The sequence below is a fragment of the Sus scrofa genome, chromosome 4 (genome assembly GCF_000003025.6).
Source record: "Sus scrofa isolate TJ Tabasco breed Duroc chromosome 4, Sscrofa11.1, whole genome shotgun sequence".
Lineage (NCBI taxonomy): Eukaryota > Metazoa > Chordata > Mammalia > Artiodactyla > Suidae > Sus > Sus scrofa.
The window spans coordinates 43,723,848-43,744,498 of NC_010446.5; the positions used below are offsets into that span (position 1 = coordinate 43,723,848).

Below are 20,651 nucleotides of genomic sequence, written 5' to 3' on the forward strand. Positions count from 1 at the left end.
GTGCTTCATATTGCATGCATTTATATTTACAATTTTTATATATTCTTGTTATTTTGATACCATTATCATTATGTCATGTCTTCTTTGTCTCTTGTTACAGTTGTTATTAAAATCTATTTTATCTGTTGTCAAATTGCTACCCCAGCCTTTTTTCTTTCAATTTTCAGAGTATTTTTTTCCATTTTCTCATTTCAGTCTGTGTGTGTCTTTAGATTTGTAGCGAATCTCTTGTAGTCAATATATAAATATATATGTGAATTTGTGTCTTAATTTTTAAAAAATTATTCTATGTCTCTTGATTGGAGCTTTAAGTCTATTAAACTCTAAAGTCTTATTTATTTATTTATTTTTTATTGGTAACCAATAAACTCATTTTTTTAAATTTAAGTATAGTTGATTTATAATGTGTTAATTTCAGATGTATCTTTAAAGTAATTATTGATAGTATGTAATTTTTGCCATTTTATTAATTGTTTTGTGATTGTTTCTGTAGTTTTTTTTTTTTCCTTCTTTTGCTTTATTCCCTTTTGATTTAATGGTTATCTTAGTGTTATGCTTAGATTCCTTTCTCCTTTTTTGTGCATATATCTATTTTAGGTTTTTAGTTTATGTTTACTATGTTGGTTCAGATATACAACTTGTATACATATACACACATATGTATATGTGTAGTATATATTTGTGTGTGATTATTTTAAGTTGATGATCTCTTAAGTGTGAAGGCATTCCAACCACCTTATATTTTTACTCCCCCATGCCCCACCGTTTTCAGTGTTTTGGACATTATACTTTTGTTTTTGTATCCCTTAACCACTTATTTTGGATAGAGATGAGTTTACTACTTTTGTTTTTAATCTTCATACTAGTTTCATAAGTGGTTGATCTACTTACTACCTTTACTGTATATTTACCTTTGTCAGTGAGATTTTTACTTTTATAATTGTCATATTTCTAGTCATGGCCTTTTCTGCTTAGAGGAGTCCCTATAACATATCTATTAGACCTGGTTTGGTGGTCCTGAACTATTTTAGCTTTTGCTTGTCTGTGTAAAACGTTTGATCTCTCTAAAAAATCTGAATGAAAGCCATACCATTAGAATATTTTTGGTTATTGGTGTTTTTATTTTTTTTTCTTTCATCATTTTAAATATATTGTGCCACTACCTTTCTGGACTTCAGAGTTTCTGCTAAAAGTCAGCTGATAGCCTGATGGGAGTTTCTTTACACATAACTTGTTGCTTTTATCTTGTTGCTTTTAATATTTTCTCTTTGTCTTTAATTTTTGCCATTTTATTTATAAAGTTCCTTGGCATGGACCTCTTTGTGTTTATCTTGTTTTGAAATCTCTGTGCTCCCTGGACTTGGATGTCTGCTTCCTTCCCCAGGTTAGGAACATTTTCAGCTATTATTTCTTTTGAATAAGTTCTCTCCTCCTTTCTCTATGTTTTTCTTTTGGGATCCCTATAATATGATAGTCAGTTTCCTTGACGTTGTCTGAGAGATCTGTTAAACTATCCTGTTTTTAAAAATTCTTTTTTTCTGTTAAGCTTGGGTGATTTTTACTAGATTGTCCTCGAGATTGTTGATCCATTCCTCTGTACCTAATCTCTTCTTGATGCCTTCTAGTGTATTTTTTTTAATTAGGATAGTTATTGTATTTTTCAGCCCTGTTTGATTCTTTTTATTTTCAAGCTCTTTGTTGAAATTATCACTGTGTCAGCTGTGTGGTCATGTGTTGTATGGTAGCTGCAGGCCTGCTTGAGGGTGGAATGAGCTTTTTATGCAGGTGGTTGTACAGCCTGGAGGACATAGGACTGCTGCTGGTCTGTTGGTGGGCCTGGCTGGATCCTAGCATGGCTTTCTGACCAAGTGGGCACTGGGATGGTACCAATCTTCTAGAGCACAAGGCCAAGTCTCTGGGTGGCTGTCCGCATGGCCAAGGGAGGTTTGGGCCTGTTACTGTCCCACTTATGGAGACTAATAGGCTTGAGGGAGGGTTCCAAACTGGGGATTGACCACAACATTGTTATTGCTGTAGAATGAGCTCCCAGAAATTGTTGTTGCTACTTTTCTATTCCCAGGGGCAGTTCCACTAGCCTCCTGGCTCTCTGGGAGGCTCTCTGAGATCAGCAAGTGGGTCTGACACAAGTCCTCTCAAACTACTGCCTCTGAGCTAGGACTAAGAGCATGTGAGATTTTGCACATGCCCTTTGAGAGCAGAGTGCCAATTTTCTATTGCTCTCCGGCTCTCCTAAACATAAGCATTGTTGGTTTTCAAAGTCAGTCATTCTAATGGTTTGTATTCATGGTATAGGACACCAGGCTGGGAGCTGGATGTGGGGCTCAGTATCCTTATTTTTTGGGGAGGACTTCTAAGATTTTGATATTCTTTTCATTTGTGGATTGACAACTCAGAGATATGGATTCTGACTGTACCTCATCTCTGCCTCTCCTATTCATTTTGTTGTGATTCTTTCTGTGTTTAGTTGTGGAAAATCCTTTATGCTAGTCTTCATGTTGTGCTCATAGACAGTTGCTCAGTAAGTAGTTGTAATTTTGGAGTGTCTGTTAGTAGGAGGTGAGTTCAGAGTCTTCCCACTCCACTGACTTGGCTACCTCTGCAAGATATTTTTAATATGATTTGAATTAATAAAACTAGTATTCTCAAATACTTGGGCTTAAATTTTGAGTTGATATTATTACTGTTAGAGAGCAATTTGGAACCACTTAAATTTGATAGCCTTTTCTATGTGAGAGCTATTGCAGTATAAAACTAAAGATAAGTTCAGTGTCTGACACATGATAAATATTCAGTAAATATTCATTGAACAAAAAAAGAATAAACCATACATTATTTGATTGTTCTTCTTGTTGCTTTTATAATGGGCATTTGGTTTAGAAAGTAACATACTTAACAATTTGTGGTTGAATAAATCCAATTATGTTTATAGGCCAACTCTACAAATTACAATAACAGAAAATAATTTCAAAGCAGTCTCCACATTCATATTCAAGTCTAAAATATAGTGGAAACATCTCTTACTACTTTTCAGGTGGTCACTATACAGTGAACTATTCTTCAAGTGTGATTTGCAGAAAGCCTGACACTATTTATTACCGTGAAAGGTGGTCTTTACTTAAATAAATTTGGAACATATTAGATGGAGTCAATTTAAATAGGCTTTTCTATTACAGGACTTCTCAGAGCCTTTTTTAAAAAGTGTACCTTATGTAAAAGGGGGACTAGTATGCAATGTTTTTCAGGTATAAATGGCCATGGAAACTTAATCAAAGTAACCATACAACAGAATTAACAAACCATGAACCGTATATGGAAAATGCCACTGTAGTGATTTTGATTTCTGGACATTAGGGAACTGGAGATCATCAATTTAATATTTCCATATACTCTATTTTGAATTCCAGTAAGAAAAAGAAACCAAGAGTTTATTGTATCTGGAATTGAATTTGCCAGGAATGTGAGCACAGCTTCCTCTGTGAAGATCTTGCCTTTGGAAACATCTTACCCCTTGGCAGCTCTCCAGAGTTCAAACTTGGCAGCCTCAAGGACACAACACAAGGTGTGTTTATTTGATTTAGCATTTGGCAAAAGGTGTTTTGACTTGTGGTTTGTTTTCTTTCACTTTGTTTTTCTTGTTTTGGTTTGTTTGGGGCTATGAACTTGAGATCAAATATAGTTCTTTCTTATAGAAGGCTGAATTACAATAGGAAAATGTTTTTACTTGGATTTATTTTGTAATATTTGGGCAAATTCTAATAAATGAAGCAAGATCATTAGAACTATAAATCTATATCTGATTAATTTGTCAAATTATTTAGTATTAATTATGTACAAGGATTTGTCGCAGCATTAATGCAGTGGTCTGTCTTGATATCTGATATACTGTGATACTTGGTAGGTTATTTTGATAATTATATATATCAGTTAAAATCAATGCCCCCGCATAGTAAGAAATGATCAAATTAAGATCATAAAAACTAAGATCTATTATGCAACATTATTTTGAAATCTTCCTTGATTAATTGGTATGTCCATGTTTCACATATTTTGTGGGTAGAGGAAATATGTCATACAGTAGAAGAAAATGGGCCCTCATTATATCTGTGACCTTATCTTCTGCTGTCCTCTTCAACCCACATCCTACTTAGAATTCTCCCATGGCTCCCATTTCACTCAAAATAAAAGCTAAAGATTTGAAACTCACCTCCATGTCTCTGCAAGACCTTGCCCTTTGTTACTGCTCTAATCTCACATCTCCGACTATTCACTTGCTCAGCCATACTGTCACCCTTGTTCTTTGAACATGCCAGGCATGTTCCCATCTCAGGGTTTTTTTTTTTTTTTTTTTTTTTTTCTGTTATTTTCTCTGATGAATTCCCAGTTATCTGCATGACAAATTATTTACTTTCCTTTGGGTTTTTATTAAAAGGTCACTTTTTAAATGAGGTCTTATGGTTCACTATCCAAATATCTCTGCTCTGTATTCACTAATTAACATTTATTTTATCTAATAAACTATGTATTTTGTACTTATTTGTCTTGCTTATTGCTGTTATTTTTCACAAGAATATTATTTCCTTCTGTGAGGGCAAGGGTTTCAATGAGTGAATGAATGAATGAATGAATGAGTCAATGCTTGATTTAGCAAATATTTTTTAAGGACCTACCATGATCTGTGCTAGTTGATGAGGATATAGGAATGAAATACACAGTTCCTGCCCTCAGAAGTACAGTTTGAAGGGAGGTGGATAATTACAACAGTACGAATAGTATGTTATCATCACTTGGGGAAACAGCATTTAATAAGACTGTGTTGGGCTCATGAAAGTCTTACTGAAAAAGCTAACCCTTTCTATCACTCAGTCTATTTTATGATGTAGGAACAAACAAGCCCAAATCTCAGTGTCTTAACATAACAAATATTTCTTTCCCACACAGACTGTGTGTCCAGAATGGGTTGGTAGGAACTCTCAGTGACCACAGGTATTAAAGATTTTGTCTGAATGAACTTCCATGATCACTGCAGAAGTGGGGAGAGGGAGTGTCTAGTTGTCATGCTAGTGAACTGGCATGTAGATTTTCATTAGTCAAAGCAAATTGCTTTATTTAAAATGGGGGATTGTGAAGTGCAATACTGACTTCTACCCTTAGGGAAAGGAAAATTGGAAGATAGGTGAATAGAATTAATGACCGTGATATCTTTTTACTGTTTTAAAGGAGTATAAGATATTTAGGGAAAGAAGTATTTGAAAGCATTTTCAGAGAAAGGAAGAGTATGGGCAGAGCCAGTAAACTATTACATAGTATGATCATTTCAGAAAACTGCATGTAAGTAAAAGACTATGGAGCTACTCTGTGTGTGGATATGTGTAGTATATATGAGGGATAAAGACAGGTAAAGAGATTGGAGAGAAAACAGGGGTTAGATTATACCATATTGTGCAATTAGAACTCTCTCCTAAAGGAATAGGGGAACAGTGAATGACATACTTCAGGGGAGTTTCTTGATTAAATTTAATTTGTAAGAGATTATTACTTTTTTGTTATTTTTGTTTTTGTGGATTTTTTTCATTGAAGCACACACGCGCATATATATGTATATTTTTTCAGAATCTTTTCCATTAAAGGTTATTATAAGATAACAAATATAATTCCCTGTGCTATAATTATGTTCTTGTTGTTTATCTATTTTTATATAGTAGTGTTTACTTGTTAATCTCAAACTCCTAGTTTATTCCTACCCTCTCTTTCCCTTTTTGTAACCATAAGTTTATTTTCTATGTCAGTGAGTCTACTTCTGTTTTGTATCATTTTTTTATATAGCACATATAAGTGATATCATATGATATTTATCTTTTTCTTTTTGATTTCCTTTGTTTAGTGTGATAATCACTAGGTCTATCCATATTACTGCAGATGACATTATTTCATTCTTTTTATGACTGAGTAATATTCCATGTGTGTGTATACCACATCTTCTTTTATTTATTTATTTTTTTTGTCTTTTACTATTTCTTTGGGCCGCTCCCGCAGCATATGGAGGTTCCCAGGCTAGGGGTCGAATTGGAGCTGTAGCCACTGGCCTACGCCAGAGCCACAGCAACGCGGGATCCGAGCCGCGTCTGCAACCTACACCACAGCTCACGGCAACGCTGGATCGTTAACCCACTGAGCAAGGGCAGGGACCGAACCCGCAACCTCATGGTTCCTAGTCGGATTCGTTAACCACTGCGCCACAATGGGAACTCCCCACATCTTCTTTAACCCATTCCTCTGTTGATGGATATTTAGGTTGCTTCCCTGTCTTGGCAGTTGGAAATGGTGCTGCTCTGAACATTGGGGTACTTGGATCTTTTCAAATTAGATTTTTTGTGTGAGAAGATAGAGTGACCTTATTCTAGAAGAAGTGTGTGGGGTAGCTTTGAGGGGAGGAAAAAATGGAGAGAGTAAGACCAATTATGATACTAATGCAGTAGTGCTGGTGAGGCCACAGATAAAGACAATGCCAGAGGAGATGAAAAGGAGGGAAATAAAAGATAAAAAGGCAGAAAGAGTGTTTATGAGGTGGACTCCAGGGCACAGAGGAAGCAGGACACTTCTTACACTGAGGTCAAAATACTGACACCAAGCAGGGTTTGTGCCTGAGTGTGTGTATTTGGATTTATTTCTATTTGGTGTGTGTATATATATGTGTATTGGTGTATCTGAGAGAGTGAGAGTGAGTTTGCAAAGTGAGTGAGTCACGCCTAAAGATCTGTATTTTCTTTGTGATTTGGGAAATAAGCTCATATGCCCCGATTAAAATGTTGATAGGTTTCAGGAGAGCCCTGCAAGCTGGGATAGCTACTGAGTCAAATGGGAAATGGGATCAACTTGGGGCTGAGAGGTTGTTGGGCACTGTTCTGTACACTTGTAAAAAATCAGATAATACATTTTACTGCAAAAATTGCTTTGGTAAGTTCTTTTACTTTTTTCTTTAAATTATTTAGAGTTCAGTAATAATTTGAAAACAAATACTTTAAATGAATTTTGTGTATGCCGTTTCCATGAGAGGCGCCCGTGGTATATAATCTATCCCCTGCTCCCAAATTTTGGTTAATATGGTAAATACAGACCCAATCATTTCATAACAGAGGAAAATTTTCTAAAACTAGTGAGGTAGTTATCTAGTACTTTTATTTTTTAATTTAATTTTTATTTTACTATTGGACTATAATTTATTTACAGTGTTGAGTTAGTTTCAGATGTAGAGAAAAATGAATCAGTTATGCATATATATGTATATCATTCATTTTCAGATTCTTTTCCCATATAAGTTATTACAAAATATCAAGTAGAGTTCCCTATATGGTATATGGTACTATATGGTATGTCCTTGTGTATTATCTAGTTTATACAGAGTAGTGTATATATGTTAATCCCAAACTCCTATTTTATTCCTCCCCCAATGTTTCCCCTTTGATAACCATAAATTTGTTTTCAAAGCCCATTAGTGTATTTCTATTTTGTAAATAAGCTCATTTGTGTTATTTTTTTATATTTCACCTATAAGTGATCTCATATGATATTTTTCTTTCTGTGTCTAACTTACTTCTCTTAATATGAGAATCTCTAGGTCCTTCCATGTTGCTGCAAATGGTTGTATTTCATTCTTTTTTATGGCTGGGTAATATTCCATTGTGTTTTCCAGTGTTATTATAAAATATTTTTTATGATAGACTTTAAAATAGAATAGTATAATGTTATAGTGAAATTTGATTTTTAAAAATAGAAGAGAAGTGATTGGAGTACTTACGGTATTTTTCTTAGAGGCTTTTAGAAGACATTAGAATGTACTGTAATTTAAAGGATATTCTAAAATTTATTTCTTGTTTGCCATTCTGTGTTAGATTCATGGTCATTTAAAATATTTGGCATGCTAAATTTATTTCTTCAGATTGAAGTTTTGGTTCTTCATTGAACCAGTTTTATCTAATGTCAGACTAACAGCTCTAATAGAAAGAACCTACATTCAATGCATGTTGTTGATATATGAGAATTTTTAACATACAGACTTAGTAGAAATGATATCAAGAATTACAACTCCTGGGAATTCCCATTGTGGCTCTGCAGGCTAAGAACTGGACTAGTGTCCATGAAGATGTGAGTTCAGTCCCTGGCCACACTCAGTGAGTTAAGGATCCAACCTTGCCACGAGATATCTGGTGTTGCTATGGTTGTGGTGTAGGCCACTGGCTAAAGCTCAGATTTAACCCCTAGCCTGGGAACCTTCATATGCTGTGGGTGGGGCCCTAAAAAAACAAAAAAAACAAAACAACAACAAAAAAGATTTACAACGCTTTAACTCCTAAGAAGAGAATAACAAAGAATTGGTGGAAGTGTTAACCTGAGAAAACTCCTTTCTTAGACTGGAAGATAATTTGATTCTTCTGACAAAGAATTAGAGATTCCGGTTCTTAGTTCTAAAACTGGTGTTTAATCTTTTGATGTTGTTCATTAAGACTTCTATTTTAGAAAGTAAGTACTTTAGAATACTAATTATGTACATGTACTATAAGCATGTAATAACTATTTATCCACAGTTTCCAGCACTTATTAACAATAAGATAGCATATATAATTTGGTGTTTATATAACCCAAGTTATAAATAGGTTAAATATTATGAAACCATTCTCCTTTTTCTTTGGATCTTATTGGCTTTTTAAGTGAATATGAAGTCATCAAGTTCAGGTTATTTTTTGTCTGAAAAGCTATTTGGACTGTGTGGTGCCTCAACAGTGTATAACTGATTAAGCCAGCATGAAGTAATGATACTAACATTTATTGAGGACGCACTATGTGAGAAGCACCATGTTAAGTACCTTAAATGACTAGTTATTTAATTTAGTGTTTACAGCAGCCGCATGGGATAGGAGTTCTTACTATACTGATTTTAAAAGTGAACTTAGCATGGTACACAACTAAAAAGTGACAGAAGTAGAAAAGAAATGAGTTAAAGTAGGGAAACATTAACCCACACTTTATCAGGCTCCTTTTTTTAATAAAGAACATATAGTAATATTTTAAAACTCAAAAATTTTAAATTATGATAATTAAGCGTAAAATGTAGATGTTTGAAGTTAAAAGAATAGTCTTCTAGAAAATATCTCCTCGAAAATGTCCTGAGTGTCTATTATGTCCATATTATTCTAATTGTTTGAGATTAATGTACAAATACTTGTGGTATTACATTCTATTGGAAGCAAGTTGGAGAATAAGCAATAGACTAAATTAATATCATAAAAGATTTTTAACATTTTTAAACTAATAGTTGATAGGCCTAAGATAAAATAATTTTTATGCTGCACCACTGATCATCTAAATTGTTCATATCATTTTGTAGTGCCCACATCAAATCATGAAAAAGATGAAATAGTGATTGCTATAATATGGTTATTTATTTTAAATATTATTGACCATTACTTTGAAGAAATCTCTCCCACACTGAAAATGCAGCATTCCAAGAAAGCAATTAAATGTCATTTGTACAAAAACTCTATTTTCTATAATTACAGACCTAGGTGGTCCATGGCTAAAACAGAATGAAAGTGAAAAGTCTTAGGACATATTTTTCCTATGAAATAAACATTTAATTATATTCTCAGCACTGAAATAATTGCAAATGCTGATAATTAAAGATTCAGTCTTATTCTTTTTGTTTTGCAGTATATAGGTGTGTGTTTGTATGAGTGTGAGAAAAAGAGGGATGGAGAAAATAAACACACGATTGAGAGTGAATTAGGTCAAGGTTCCCTAGGTACTTTTGTTTTAGTAGCTTTTCAGAATCCTACCACTGTAATTCAGGGAATTGACTAAACTTTTACATATATTGTTAACATAGAGGGTGCCATTTTCTCTGTCCTGTGTTTCCTCTGTTTCCTCTCAAGTGATCTCAGTACTACTATTCTGGCTATTCCTTTATGTAGCTGTCGCTAGTATACCACTTTGAACTTCTACTTGGTAGGCCATCTTGCATTTATTCTTTCTTGTGAATTCTTTAAGGAGTTAAAAAATGGATATGGTTTATGAACTTCATTACTGAAGTAGGACTGATGTGGTACAGTGAAAAATTATAATGTTCAATCACAAGGTCATTAACAAAGAATGAAAAATAATTAAGGGCAAAAGATGAAAGAAGGTTTTAAGATAAAATCAAAACTCAAATATGAAAAGACCACTGTATTGAGAGAGGCATAGGGAAGATTTTTGCAGAGGATAGAATTTGTATTAAAAGGAAAGTTCAGTTCTTTTAGTAACTAGACTTTTGTACTGAAAGAGATAATATGAAAGTCTTTGGAACAGGCTATAAAAAAAGTTTTGGAAAAAGTAAAGGTAACAAAAGTGATAACTGTAGTTAAAAAGAATACAGTTAGGGATGTGATTTATTAAGTAGAAACTTGGACCAAGAGATTGTAATTATAGTCAAAACGTGAAAAAGTTAGGCAACAGTATATTTTCCTTTATTAATTGCCTCATGCAGTTTATTCATGGACTAAGAGTTGTTTACTTTCATAAAATCCCATTTTCTAATCTGAACTAAACAGGGCAAGTTTGAAGGCAGGGATTCAGAATAGTTCACAGCCTTTTTACTGCATTCATTTCTAAGTGCCTTATTTGAAGGAGAATGTCCTGGTTTATGATTTTCATGTTTTGTTTTTGTTTTTTCCTTTTAGAAAGAGGCAGATGGTATGAAAACTGGACTCCCTTATTTAAAGGGAATGTTGATATTTATAACCAAGCTTATCTCCAGCAAGATTTGTTTTTTACAGCTGTTCCAGGTTGGACAAAATATTATATTAAAACCCTGGCTTGTTTTCCTTTCCATATTTGGGGAGGGGGAGCAATCTTCAGAATGTGAAAAAGTGATGTTAGATTTAAAACCTGAATGCAATGTAAACTGTGATTTTCTGCTTCTATATGTGAATTTTCTGTTTGTATGCTGTGATGATATTACATTTTTTGTTTCAGTGATCTATTTCCTAGATACATCACACTTGAGAAATAATTTACTCATCATTTTCCTATCATCAAAGTATTCTAGGAAGTGTAGTAGATTTTCACTGAGTTATCTTTATTATTAAAAAACTATTTTTGAACTTTCCATTTTGATATTTTAGGTATTTTCTTTCTTCCCAGAGTGAGTATAGTTTTCACTGAGAAATAAGATTTTTCTGTTTTTTGATAGTTATTTTCTAGAAAGTATTTTTTTTCTAATTTTCTATTCACTTCAATTTTCAATTATAAATACTGCTGTTTTTCTTTCAAACATATTTAAAACCTTTCTTTCATAATTAAACTGAAAATTAATTGTATTTTATACCCTAAAATTAATACACACATATTATCTTTGTTTATGTATATTCTGATTATGTACCCATATTAAAAATTTTCCATATATATGGGTATTTTGGTAACAGATATATGGATTTATTGTGAATAAAGTGATTATTAATTTAAGCGGCAATAACTTACATAGCTTGCTTGTCAAATTAGAGCAAGACTCCCTATTTACGTAGCGATTACCTTCCTGAATATGAAATATTATGCAAATTATGATTATGTCAGATATATACTTTTCCTTTTTAATAATTAAAATTGAAACTTTTATTTAAAAGTTTTTTTTCTATCAGCACTCACAACTAAACTATCTAATTTCATGTCATGAAGACCAGCATATTGCTTAAATTTACTAAACCAACCATTACTAGTAGCAAACAATGTAATTATTTCTAGAGAGTTTCTAGTTGTTCTCTGAATAAACGCTTTAAACTCCAATCTTTGATTCATAAAATAATCACTCTCTTTAGTCACATAGAACATTAGTAACTTTAGTAGATCTTATCAATTCAGTTTATTTTACTGTCTTTTATCTTCCTTATTCTTTATAATGATAATTGGTTAAAATTGTTAGGTGAGGAATATGTGAAATCTTCGTTGGTGTATCAGCTCTATCTTTTCGTAAGGAATGCTTAACTCTAGAGTATTAGTTCATTGTACAAATGCTGTTTTATCCTTTTATGAGTGTTTCCCTAATGTGTGTTTAGTAAACATTTAAATAGAATTTTCAAAATAAGCAAATTGACAGGAAATGCTTAGTGAAAGCTGCTAGCATTCTATTACTCTGGGCTCTCACCATGTAATAAAGTGATTCTACAAAAGGTAGGAAACCGTGCAAACAAAGGGTTTGTGACTCACTATCCCTGTTGCTGTTATTGCTGCATGTTCTCAGTGGATACCTAGATGAGTGAGCGTTTAAGGACCATGTGACCTGGGATGGTCTATATCCATTTGCTACTTCTTTAGCTAGGAAATCCAAAGTATATGTTTTACACATTTTTTGAAAAAATAAAAATGAAAGGATGTTCTTCCAATCAGTACCTTCTACATCTGAATGACACATAAGTTCAAATACAAAGAGCTATGGGAGAAATAAAATCCACTCTGTTACTGTATGAAATGGCTGAAGAAGATGTCATATTTAGTCATATAAATATAGACAGTGTATAAAAGACAAGTGAAATAAAATATATTTATAAATGATATTAAAATAATTGAATTTTTAATTCAGAAAGCATTTATATATTTCCCAGGCTTTCAGCCTTTCATTTTGAACATCATTATTCTATTAGTTTATGGGGAAAAATAGCAAGCCACTGACAATAATCATCTTCTCTTTTTTCGTAAATATCCTTCTAGAGGACCTGATTCAGAGGTAAACTGTTACCTTATCTGAAGGAGGATTTAATTAAGACTCTTAAAATTGACCAATGGGAAAGAGAGTAAACTTGCAGAGTACTAATGACATTTTATAGTAAATAAAAATTGAGTTAAAATAGAAACTATTAAAACATATATTAAAGTACAATGACAATTTAATTTCCTAATAAGGTTGTAGCTTAGTTAAGATCTAACAAAATTTACACTTTTTTTGTCTTTAAAATAATTACTGTAATAATATGGCTATGTTTAACTCAATAAACTAGATTTAAAATAATTCATTTCCAGGTATGTATTAGTTTTCTATTGATGCATAACAAATTACCATAAACGTAATGTCTTACAACAACAACCATTTATTAGCTCACAGTTTTGTGAGTCAGAAGTCCAACATGGCCTGAATGGGTTTCTGCTCAGCTCTTATAAACCTGAAATCTGATGCCCACCAGGCTATTCAAGGCTCTGTGAAAGAATGCATTTCTAAGGTTATCTGCCAGATTTAGTTTCTTGTGGTTGAAGGACTGAGGTCCTCATTTTCCCCCTAGCAGACCAACCTTCTTCATGTCACCCATATTTCTTGTCACATAGCCCATCCATCACTGGAGAATTTCTCCTACATAAAATTCCTTTGACTTTGAATTTCTCTAATTTATCTGGCTTTGACCTCTAGACCAAGATTTAAAGTGATTAGATTAGTCCCACTTGAATAATATCCCTATTTTAAGGTAACTGATATAGAGCATTAATTATGTGAAATACCTTTGCTATTAATGTAACATAAGCATAGGAGTTATATTTTATCATATTTCACAAGATTCTACCCACATTCAAGGGTGGATTTGCAAAGACAAAAATATTTCATGTCCCAAAAAAAATTTCATGTCATCTTAGAATTATACCAACCACATTTGCTATAGTTATTTTTTATCAGTATGCATATATGCATAACTTTTAATTGACCATGTGCTCTAGGATTGCCTCATTATTTTTCTATTTAATGCCAAGTCTTTCTTTACCCACTTAACATTTTTTTTACTTACGTATTCTAATTCCTACATCTCTGCTGCTATTTTCATAATTTTCTTCCTGTCTGGATTTAGAACAACAGGTGAGACATAAGAACCCACATATTAAGATTTCTACTTTTTAAAAGCAGTGAATGAATTCCTTGGGAAAGTTATTCTGGGTCTCCATTGGATATTCAAAACTGTTTTGAGAAAACAGAGTATCCCACTTAATTGCAAAAAGCTATGTTATATTTAGGAACTGAGGGGGCAGAAGTAGAATAATTAATTATATTATCTCAGATTCCCCAGTCAACAGACTCTGAGGCACAGCTTAAATTTGGGTGCAGTACGAGGGTGACAAGAGTGAGTGAAAAATGGAAGAAAGAAATATTTTAGGGAGTTCTCACTATGGTTCAGTGGAAGCAAATCTGACTAGCATCCATGAGGACACAGGTGTGATCCCTGGCCTCACTCAGTGGGTTAAGGATCCGGCTTTGCTCTGAGTCCTGGTGCAGGTCTCAGATGCGGCTAGGACCTGGCGTTGCTGTGGCTGGGGCATAGGCAAGATGCTGACCCCTAGCCTGGGAACCTCCATATGCTGCAGGTGAGGCCATTAAAAAAAAAAAAAAAAGAAAAGAAAAAGAAAAACTTTACATAAGGAAGAAAAACAAATATAAGGTTCTTAGTAAGCTGGCCATGACTTCATGAGAAAAGGTAGACTTTTTATTAGTCACATGGGACAACTCCAGACTGACTATAGAATGAATTAGCTAGATTGAGGAAGAGAAAGAAACTTAACTGCCAGCATCTTCTATATCTTATTTTTCATTCATCAAAGCTCACTTCATAGTTTGTTACTCTTCCTGTACTTTTCAGATTGTTGTTGGGCTTTGGGGCTTAATTGGGGTTCGTATGTGGGAGAGGGCCCAGGCTTCCTATGGGTTTAGGTGTAGATATGGCTATAGCAGTGGAGTTCACCTTCAACCCCCAGAGGAAGCCAAGCCAGCCATTGGTATTAGAAGATTGGTTGAGGGTAATGGTTGTTCATTAAGCAAGTGACTGAGGATCCAGTAGGCAGTGAATCTGGGGAAATAACATAAGATGATGTGTAATGATTGTATCCATCCAGTTTCGTTAAAGATTCCTTATAATATGTAAGTATGCCTTTGATAGTACCTAGGTCACAGTTAGAACTCATAAAATGTTAAGATTGATTTTTATATAACATAGTCTCCTTCCATCTTATATAGTCTTTTCAAAATCTACATAGGATTTTTTTTAATAAGTAGGGAAATGTAGCAAGTATAATTAATATGAAAAATAATAGGCTTCATTCCTTCAGATATCTCTTGTTAGTTGAGTACTAGACTTATACTGAAAGGCATTGATCTTATGGATGTGCTTCTTTTCAAATATGAATTTTCAACCAGACCAATATTTTTTAGCAGTGTAGGCAAAAGCCAATTGTCTACTTTTCACACAGTAACTCTAACAACAGAATTCAGATTGATATATATTTGGCCTTCTTAGACAAAGATTTTGATATTATTTGTTTTGTTGTCATTGTTAGTAGGATGAGGGTAGCGTTGAACACAGGTTCTCTGACACGGCAGTTGGACTGTCCAAGATATAAAGGTTAAGAACAAATAGATTTACTTAATCTCCGAGGTTTCTTGAATTTTGTGATTCTGTCATACTAAATAAACTGTTGTGCTAACCAGTTATACTCAGATCCTTCCTTTTTTAGATCTGAGGTAAGTTCTGTATCTGTAACACTACCATCATTATTCATACATTTAGGTATATTCATATATATTTTACTTAAGTTACATGGCATTAACTACCACCAAACGGTCCCAGATTTCTTTTCTTTCAAACTTACCTCAGATTTTATTCTCTGGGACTATATTTTAATTTACTTTTCAAAAATTCTAACTATGAAGAAAGCAATAGCTATCTAAATTTTGTGATTGATTGAATGAACAAACCAAACTAAGTCTGTATAATTCAAGTAAATTTTCATTATCAATTTTATTTTTATTTTATTTATTTTTATCTCTTTTTAAAATCTTTTTAGGGCCGCACCCATGGCATATGGATGTTCCCAGGCTTGGGGTCTAATTGGAGCTACAGCTGCTGGCCTACACCAGAGGCATAGCAATGCCATATCCAAGCCGCATCTGTGATCTACACCACAGTTCACAGCAATGCCAGATCCTTAACCCACTGAGTGAGGCCAGGGTTTGAACCTGCAACCTCATGGCTCCTGGTCGGATTCGTTTCCGCTGTGCCACTACAGGAACTCCTTCATTGTCAATTTTACATGAAAAGCATATTATCTGTTTTATAATGAAATCTTTCCTTATCAAATGAAATATGGTAAAATAATGTTATGAACATCTATGTATCACACCCAAGATTAGGAAATAAAGTTACAAATTGATAGCTTCCTTTCCTGCAATGATGGAATTTGCCTACTAAATAACTAACAATAACAAACTTATACATTTTAACAGTTTTAAACATTGGACAACATTCAGCCTAGAATTGTCATCCTTGAAAGAAGGGAGACAAACAAGGTAAGCAGTGGCTTTCCTCCTGGAATTAGTTTCCTGATTGTGTGTATAGAGAGGAGGAACCCAAACAGAGCCCAGCAAACTCACAGAATTTTGCTGATAGAGATTGGAGTTTGCAGAAGCTGAGTGGGCTGTATATTATGAGGTGGAGATCTGGAGAGAGCTATGTAGCTAAAATATATCAGAAGTCTGCAAAGGTAAGTCCCTTGAGTCTTTATTGGGTACTAGGCCATGCATGTGTTGTGTATAACTCTACATGGCAGGGCATAACATAGGAAGGGAGTTTTAAATTGAACTATTCTGAGAGTTTACACAGAGTGGGGAGATTAGAGCTTTGGCCAGTCATAATGTGATGACCTCATGATCAAATAGGGCATTGAGTGGAGACCCCAGATGCCTTAGAAATAGGGCTGGCTGATCTATCTGAGTAAAGACTGTGCAGACCCAACCTAGAAAAATTTAAATAAAACCTGATCAAACAGATTTGTAAATTAACTGCCTCCCCATCCTCCCCCACAAACTCCCAAAATTTTCAAAGGAAGAAATGATATCCAGGTAGTCACCAATGTAATCTTTATGTTTATCATCCAGTAAAAATTACTAAACATGCCAAGGAGCAGGAAAATGTGGTCCATAACCAGGAGAAAAGCACTCAGTAGAAACAGATTCATAAATGATAGATTTGTGGACTTACTAAACAAGAACTTTAATCAGTTGTTATAAACATTTTTAAAGTTTTGAAGGAAAACGTGAGTATAGAGAAATAGAAGGTATTAGAAAGAATCAAAGGAATTCTAATGATGGAAAATATATTTTCTGAATTTAAAATTTTACTGTATAATATTAATAAAAACAAGATAAGTCAACATGAACTTATTGTAATAAAATTAACCACAAATAGAAATCAGAGAGAAGATGATTAGTTTAAGAAAAAGAAGAAAAAAAAAAAGAATAGAGCCTCAGTGACTTAGACAATATAAAGTGGTCTAATACATATGTAGCTAAAGTCCTAGAAAGTGGGGGGCAGAAAATTATTTGAAGAAATCATGTCAGAAAATTTCCAAATTTGATGAAAACTTGAAACTCACAGATCTAAGAACTCAGGAACCCAACCCAGAATAAAAATAAACAGACATGAAAACATGTCAACATTAAATTGCTAAAAGCAAGGATTAAAAAAAATCTTCTAGATTGGCCAGAACAGGAGAGGAACATACAGCAAAGAATAAAGATAAATTTGAAGAATGCTTATCAAAATTATGCCAGCCAGAACACAGGAAGAGTTGTGCCCCTAGAAACACAAAGTAAATACTTTCATATATAAAAACAAACAAAGCAAAACAAAAACCAAAAAAAAAAATAAAAACAAAACAAAAAACCCATCAGGAGAAAAAGGAAGAGGGCTCAAATCAATAAAATTAGATATGAAAAAGAAGTTACAACAGACATCACAGAAATACAAAGGATCATAGGAAACTACTACAAGCACCTATATGCCAATAAAATGGACAACCAAAAAGAAATGGACAAATTATTAGAAAGGTATAATAATCTTCTAAGACTGAACCAGAAAAAAATAGAAAATATGAACAGACCAGTCACAAGTACTGAAATTGAAACTGTGATTTAAAAACTTCCCAACAAACAAAAGTCAAGGACTGGATGGCTTCACAGGTGAATTCTGTCACATATTTAGAAGCCTGCTTGTCAACAGAGAAAGTTCTGTTTCTGTTTCTTCCCTTCTTTCCTTCCTCCACCAGCCTTGTTTTTTTCTTTCTCTCTCTAAGAATCAGTGGTTTGTATGTAAATTTTATTCCTGTCTGTTGATTGAGGACATCAGTTTTTTTCTCTTCTTTAAACAGTTAAGAGGGAATATTATTAATGTGTTATCTAATATTAACTTATCCTTCAATTTTTGTTATTGCAGCAGCTTATTCATGGTGAATTTTAAATTTATGATTTTACATACTGGATTTAGTTTCTAATATTTAGGATTTTTAGATCTCTCCTCATGATTGAAATTGGCCTATGATTTTGTGTTCTCATAATGTCCTTGCCTCATTTTAATTTCAAAGTTTTGTTAGCCTCATAAAATGAGTTGAGAAGTGTTATGCCTCTTTATATTTTTACAAATAGCACATTACTTTATATATATGATATAGCTTGTAATAAGGATTATCTGTTCCTTGAATAGTTAATATAACTTATCTCTGTAACTCTAGTCTTGCTTCCTTTGTTTTGTGTGGATATTTTATTTTTTAAGGGTAGATTTTTAAACACCGATCACTTTTTAAAAATGACTACTGTTCTATTCAACTTTATTTGAACTTTATTCTGCTGGTATTGGTAAAGCTTTTTTCTAAGAAATGTATATTTTATCTTAATTTTCAAATTTATTAACCAGGCGTTTTTCATGTATTGTCTTGTTATAGAATATTAATATCTACTAAATCTTTAGCTATGCTCTCTTTTTCATTTCTAATACTGTGCATCTTTTTTCTTGAAAGTTTGTCCCATTTTATTATTTTTCAGATAGTCAGCTTTTGTCTATATTGATCATCTCATCTCTTTTGCATCTTTGTTTTCTATTTATTTATTGCTCTTAGTTTATTGTATTGCTCCTTATAATTCGAGGGATTTTACTATTCTTTTTCTAATATTTTCTTTTTAGTTTTTCTTCTATCTTTATTCTAATTTCTTTTTTCTAAGTATTATGTTTTTTGAATCCTATATTATCTGTAATTTTCGTTGAAATATAACATATATACACAGCAGCATGCATGTAACACAAGAGTATAGATTATAAATTTTCACAAAATGAAAATTTATGTAACTAGAACTCTGATAATTTCTAGATATTTTTCAGTTGAAGTTTTTGGATCTCTGTTGTTCATAACTTGATGGAAATAAAAGGCTTTTATTGCTTTTTACTATTCATTTCAAATCTATATTTTCCATATTTTCATTTGGTAGCTTTCCTTTATTTCTGTGACACTAAATGCTCTTAAAATATCAGCTATCAAACAGTATTTTGACATCTTTTATAATGAAATGCCTTATAAAAGACATTCTACATTTGATAGACTAGGAATTAGGGAATAAGAGTTGGGAGATAGAACCTGTTAAAAACTGGAATTCACGGTTTTCTCTTTTGTGTTTTTAACTCACATCTGGGATATCTTTGTCTCTACTAAGCCATTGCTACAGAAACATTTAAATATACTCTTTATATTGTACTACTTTTCTATATTTTTACTTATTTCTACATGGTAGTGCTATATTGGTTAATAACCTGTTTCTCCCCATTAACCTTTTTCTGCACTGTTTTATCAATTTTTTAAACTCATTGCATTCTCCAGTAGTATAATTTGATAGTTTTATAAACATATAATTTACATCATCATTTATAGATATAAATTTTAATAACACAATCTGTTTGAAAACTATGAGTCTGAGAAATTCTTATATTAATAATTGTAATGATATGATCACATAGAACTTCAGTATGAGTGTATGTACTGCAACTTCTATGAAATTGGGTGCAACTAGTTGTTACACTTTTGACATTTATTTGCTAATAAAGCTATTTTTTGAAAGTCATATGCAATTATGAAACTATTAGGCAAAGGAGTCATAAAGGGCATTCTGATGGTTGCCTTAAGCTGTTTATTTCCTTATGTATTCAGATTAAGTTTACCTCAGTGAGTAAATCTTTCACTGGTTTTAAAAGAAGTGTTTAAAAAGCATGTAATGTTATTACTGGGCTTATCCTAATATACAGGGATGCATTTCCAGGGATGAAACCACTATGGAAAACAGTGTGGAGGTACCTCAAAAAACTAAATATAGAACTACCATATGATCCAGCAATCCCACTCCTGGTCATATATCTGGACAAAACTTTCATTCAAAAAGATACATGCACTCCTATGTTCATTGCAGCACTATTCATAATAGCTAAGACATGGAAACAACCTAAATGTCTTTCAACAGATGAATGGATTAAGAAAATGTAGTACATATACCCAAATAAAATGCTACTCAGCCATGAAAAAGAACCAAGTAATGCCCCTTGCAGCAACATGGATGGAACTAGAGACTCTCATACCAAGTGAGCTAAGTCAGAAAGAGAAAAAGACAAATACCATATGATATCACTTATTTTGGAACTTAATAGCACAAATGAACCTATCCACAGAAAAGAAACAAAGTCGTGGACATGGAGGACTTGTGGTTGCCAAGGGGTAGAGGGAGGGAGTGGAATGGACTGGGAGTTTGGGGTTAGTAGTTA

The 20,651-nt window shown here is 33.1% G+C and overlaps 1 protein-coding gene across 10 annotated transcripts in view; it reads left to right on the forward strand.

The window, feature by feature from the left end:
- The window catches only part of TRIQK (triple QxxK/R motif containing), an 89,270-nt gene that overhangs the window by 16,009 nt on the left and 52,610 nt on the right, over window positions 1–20,651 (forward strand). For 6 of the 10 annotated variants that reach the window (XR_002343223.1, XR_002343224.1, XM_021089120.1 and 3 more), the window contains one exon: window positions 3,426–3,580. The gene's annotated coding sequence lies outside the window, so the exon portion shown is untranslated. Of the gene's footprint in view, window positions 1–3,419; window positions 3,581–16,300; window positions 16,364–20,651 lie in introns of those variants that run through there. The other 4 variants (XM_021089115.1, XM_021089116.1, XM_021089119.1 and 1 more) reach the window with 2 other exon arrangements.